The sequence below is a fragment of the Rhopilema esculentum genome, chromosome 21, assembly GCF_057945365.1.
Source record: "Rhopilema esculentum isolate cy_ngs chromosome 21, ASM5794536v1, whole genome shotgun sequence".
In the NCBI taxonomy this organism is placed as follows: domain Eukaryota; kingdom Metazoa; phylum Cnidaria; class Scyphozoa; order Rhizostomeae; family Rhizostomatidae; genus Rhopilema; species Rhopilema esculentum.
Genome location: NC_142835.1, coordinates 10,159,051 through 10,165,050, shown reverse-complemented (window position 1 = coordinate 10,165,050; position 6,000 = coordinate 10,159,051).

Below are 6,000 nucleotides of genomic sequence, written 5' to 3'. Positions count from 1 at the left end.
AATTCTATCTTTCCAGAAAAAGTTTACTCTCCTTACTAGAAAAATTGTAGATGTTATTGCATAGCAAGTAGCTGCATAAATAGCCTGTAAATTTTTGAAAATCTCTTTACCCAGGTAAGCTACGACTTTCCAATATCAAAGTAATTCTCATGGTCAATCTTCAAGAATCATTTTCTTGGAAACTTTTTAACTCATAATCATACAACCACCAAGACAAGTACATCAGCGTCTTTTCGAAAGCTACAATGTTTTATCGAGAAGGCAAACAAAGAGCATCAGGTGCGTGTCAGTCTTATCGTGTCAGCAACTAATGATTTTAATACAAAGCTTTGTCAATGATAGAAAACAGCGTACAGTTTTGAATGGTAAGACATCTACATGGGGTACCGTCTAAGCTGGTGTTCCTCAGGGTTCTATCCTGGGTCCTCTTCTGTTTCTCATTTATATTAATGACTTGACAGATGGTTTAAGGTGTAATGTGAAATTATTTGCCGACGACACATCGATCTTCACAGTTGTTCAGGATCCACATACAGCTGCCCTCGATATAAACCATGATCTGAATCTTATTGAGCTTTGGGCGCACAATTGGCGAATGTCCTTTAACCCTGACCCCACCAAGCAAGCAGTCGAAGTGACCTTTTCTAAAAAGAGAATTTCAATGAATCACCCACCCATATTTTTTAATGATGGCTCTGTAAAGAACGTCCAGGAACAAAAGCACCTTGGAATCATACTTGACTCTAAATTGTCCTTTACTAGTCACATCAAGTCAATTATTTCTAAATGGAGCCCTTTCCATCTAGCTTCCTTGAAGCAGTTATTGACAAATCAGATGATGTTGACGATCTAGTAGTTACTGGGGACTTCCATATATATTCATTGGAAGTAAATAATATTTCGAGGTCAATGAATGACATCTGTCAATCATTTTATTTGCATCAGTTGATTGGTAAGCCCACAAGGGTTACTGAAAGTACGAGCACACTCATTGATCATATCAATGTCTCAGAGCCAATCTGGTGTCATCCAGCTAGGCATAAGTGACCATTTTGGGATTTTTGGCTTAAGATCAACTTGAAATTCAACAGATGCAAAAAAAGACCACCTTTCTATTGAATATAGGCATTACAAGCCCTTTAATGAAAATAACTTCCTTGATGATGTGGATGCTACACAATGGCAGCTCATTGATGTTTTTGAAAGTATTGACGACAAAGTTGATACAATGTACCATCTTTTGTATCAGTTGATAAACTGTCATGCTCCAAAAAAACAAAGGCGCATCCGACGAGACTCTTACCGATGGATAGTAACGTAACGTCATTCAGCTTATCCATAAGAAAGAATATCCTCACCGTGTATTCATTCGAGAGAGGTCAGATCTGGCTAAAAGCCAATATACTCGAGGTAGAAATGAGGTAAAAGCTTCAATAAGAAAGTCCAAATGTGAATATTTCACTGCTTTTAAAAAGTTGCTGCCATCAAAGAAATAAAAAGTTCCTGACGTTATTCATCATGAAGGCAAAAGTTACAAAACATCTCTTGACAAAGCTAATTATTTCAACAACTTTTTCAACAATGTTGCAACAAAATTGACTTCAGGTTTGCCACCACCACCAAACTGTGAGGCCAAAGAAAATCTGACAGAGTGCATGCTCGATATACTAGCTGTTAGTCACCTTATGGATTCTGGAGTTATCAAGAAATTAAGAAATGTTAAAGATACTGGACTTGATGACATCTCAATGAAGCTTGTTAAGATACTCGGAAAATCTGAATTCTTCGCAAATGCATTAACTAAGCTAATAGATGCATCCTTTGACTCTGGAGTGTTCCCATTATCTTGGAAGTCTGCTTAAGCAATGCCAGTGTTCAAGTCTGGAGATCCATCTGATGTTGATAATTGTCGACCAATTTCCGTATTGAATTGTCTCAGCAAAATAATAGAGCGAGTCGCATTCAACCATATATACGCTTTCCTAATCGAAGAAAACCTACTTCACATACTCCAGACAGGCTTTAGACATCGACACTCCACTTGCACAGCACTCGTTCATCTTATTGAGAAGGTTTACAAAGATATGGATAATTAAGCTAACTGGAGGATTGTTTTTGGACCTCCGCAAAGCGTTTGACACAGTTAACCATGATATCATGCTGAAGAAATTCGCGAGGCTCGACCCAAGTGAAAAAATGTCCCGATGGCTGTTGTTCTATCTCTTGTGTCGAAAGCAGGACTACAATGATACTTTGTCTCATGCAGCTACCATTTACTCTGGAGTTCCTCAAGGATGTATTTTGGGACCATTGTTGTTTCTTATATATCTCAATGATTTGCTAGCAAATCTCAAATACAACTGTTCTTTCACATGGGACCTCTCACAGATCTGTCTCCACTGATATGCAAAGTAATCTAGATGTATGACTACGCAGTCAATAACAGATTAGTTCCTCACCCTGAGAAAACAAAAGCTATCATCTTCAGTAGGCGCAGCCAAGCATCTCAGTTCGAGGAGAGAGAATCTTTGACCCTGGCACAAAGCAACATCGAATATGCTCATAGCTACAAATGCTTAGGCTTCGTTCTTGATGATCATTCATCTTACGACCTGCATATCAAAGACTTAAGCAAAAAGCTCAATTATGGCATTTCAATATTGTGACGCATAAAACCATACGTTCAAACTGACAGTATGAAGCTAATTGCAAACTCAATTATAATGAGCCATCTTGAGTACTGCTCACCATTATTACACAATCTTGATAAGCGTCAAATGGATTTGCTCGTGAAACTACAAAAGCGTTGTGCACGCACAGTACTGCCTTGCAATAATCAGACTCACAGCAGACGGCCATTTCATCAGATCATTGAACTACAAACTGCCGTGTAGATGTACAAAATCAAGCATGAATTGTGCCCTCAGTATCTACAAGAGATGTTTGTGAGCACTTCTAAGGTACACCCACAGGACCAGATCAGTATCAAATGATGCCATGTACATTAAAAGGGGGGCCAGTAATAATTTTAATAAGACTTTTGCCTATTACGGTGTCAAAACATGGAACTCATTGCCATGTGCACTGAAGGACTCCCCATCTTTAGAGATTTTTAAGATGGCATGTAAAAACTTTTTAATGGACAAGATTAAAATGGACAGTTTTAACTATGGATGGACTTTGTAATTGTAAATATTTTCTTCATTTGCATTGAAATTCTTATACTTGCACTACATATTTTAATTTTTTAAATACTCATTTAGCCTTTTACCTTTTTTACACCAGGCTGAAAACAGGTATTTTACTAAGACCTGTTATGTACATTAAATATATGATACATACATACATACATACAATTTATGTGGCACTGGTATCCAGGTTATGTCTCTTCATAACTTTATGACAGAACAGAGCCAAAACAACAGAAGTACGTTCGCAAGCTTCAAATTTTTTATTGGCCATATCCAACCCGCTTTCAACATATTCAACTGACTTTGCGTATTCATCTTATGGATCAAGACTTGTTCTTTTGGGGTTGAAGGTGAAGGTTAGTCCCGTATTTTACATCGAGCGGTGGGGAATGCACTGTTGGGGGCGCATCATTCTGAGCCACGAGATTGTGTGATAGGGCGACCAGTTCCCTTCAACGCCGCTTTTTACCTCCCTAGTAGGTTTCAACAAGGTACTCATTTTCAGCTGAGTGACCGAGGGCTGTCCGCGAGCCGGGATCGAACCCGTAGCGCTGACTTGGCAGTCGAGCGCCTTAACGACTCAGCTATCGCGGCACCTTTTGGGGTATTTGGTCGAAACTCATCATTTTTAATAATAGATTTTTATGACGCATACCTAATTTTAGTGTGCAGTGATAACCAATTTGTGCAGTGATAAATCATGAAATGTGCAGTGATAAAAAAGGTGCTTTGTCATTTTTGTCATACTTGGAAAAAGGTTATGGCTTTTTCTGTACATACATATTGCAATTTGCAAAGTTTAATTGCTTGACCAACTCTAATGCATTTCAGAATTTTTAGAATTTTCGAACTTTCAGAATTCTGAATCAAACAGAATTTCAAAATGTCAAAAAGATCATCAAGATTGTTTTAGAAGAGTCTTGATTGAGTTCCAAAACCTATTCAAGTGTCTATATTTCCCAAAAAACAGGAAGGAGGCGTAAAAACAAGATGGAATATTTATAGTTAACTTAACGTTGGTATAAACATCTTAATAAGAACGTTTTCAAAACCAAAATTGACTTCAAACTACTGAACAATCTCGTCCAAGAAGTAAGGTACGATTGATAGATTTTTTAATTGATCAACGACTGGAAAAAAGACATCGAAGGAACATGAAAAGACAGAAAAAGAAGTTAGCGAGGACGAGGAAACAAGCTCTAGCCGCAACACGTGCGATGATTCTGTCAGCCCTTGCTCTTCCGTTCAGAGAAACGAAGTTGATGCCGAGCCAAAAGCATTGACCCATTCAGAGGTAGATACACAAATCAGTGACAAATGTATCCAGCGTGTGCCAGGACCAAAAGCTAAAAGAAAGCGTGTGCTGTGTGCTGTATGCCTACCGTACCCCACCATACTGAAGCGTTTTTGCTACAGGGGTAGAGTGCCACTAATTTGTCTTCCCGAGGGCACAGAAGCAAGAACTCGCACAATTCAAGAGCATCTACAAAGCGAAGCACATAAAGAATGCTTCGAAGACGAGCGCTTGAAGAAACTTTCATCTGTCGAGAAATCTCAAACTGTGCCCTTGATTAAGATGATTAAGAGTTCACAGCGCCAGAAATTGGCCAACAAGATAGGGTCACTAATAATCCATGAGTACAATGACGCGAAATGTTTGACATCATCGGCATTTCTTGGCCATCAAGAGTAGTTGTCGCAAAACTTGCTCATGAATTCAACTACAATCAACCTTTCCAACCATACACGCCTTCTGACTTTGATCTGCAGTATATTCGACCTCCAGTTGTACAAGAACTTTTGCGCACTATAGTCAGTTCTGACCTGCCAAAGTTCAAAAAAGAAAATCATTCCTGCATTGCTGCATCTCTTCGCTTTGATGCGTCCATGGATAAGACGCAGAAGTATCATCAATACATGCTACTTAATGTAGTCGATGAAAATGGGAAACCAGATCTCAGGTTTATTGGCATTGGACACGTGACTGATCCTGGTGCCTCTGGGCATCACGCAGCATTGAAATTGAGAGCAGAGGATACTGTTGGCTTCGACGAAGTAATGAAAGTGATAACTCATCTTTCAACTGACGGGGAAAATAAGAATGTTGGAGAGCATCGTGGTCTCTGGAAGCTCCTGGATGACGACCAAAGGAAATTAGACATCGACTCTCCTAAGTCTGTTTGTGCAGTGCATTCAACTGCAAATGCATACAAAGACTTATGTAAGAGTGTCCCAGAAATTGATCACTTGGTTAAGAAATTAGCAGCAATTTCTATCTATTTTCACTTTTCAGCAAAACGAACCAGTGAGCTGGAAAAAGTTGCAAAAGTGGAAGGGCTAACAGTGCGTCGTTTCCCAAAGTAATTTGAGGTCAGATGGGCAGAATTTACAGCTGCTCTTCTTGATGCTATTCTGTGCTCGTGGCAAGCACTCATAAAGTTCAACGTAGAGCAATGCGATGCTGAAGGCAAAAAGTTTCTGAAGCTTCTTACCAACAAGGACAACCTTCTTTTGATGTGTTTTTTTATTGCAGACCTGCTTTTCTTAATCAAAGTGTTCCAAAAGAAGCTTCAAAGCGACTCACTAACAATTGTGGACATTGAGCCAGAGGCAGAGAAGTTTCGCGAAAGGGTGAACAAGCTGAGTACTAGATCCTTGCTGGGAGGTTCGGAAAATGAATTCAAAGAAAGGTATGATGAAGAAGTCAATAAGTTTTGCCGGATCAAGCTTTGGGGGAAGGAAAGGCGCCGACCAGATGCCAATCTGTTTCTAACAGATCGCAGAAAGTTTAGTGCTATTTGGAACGAAT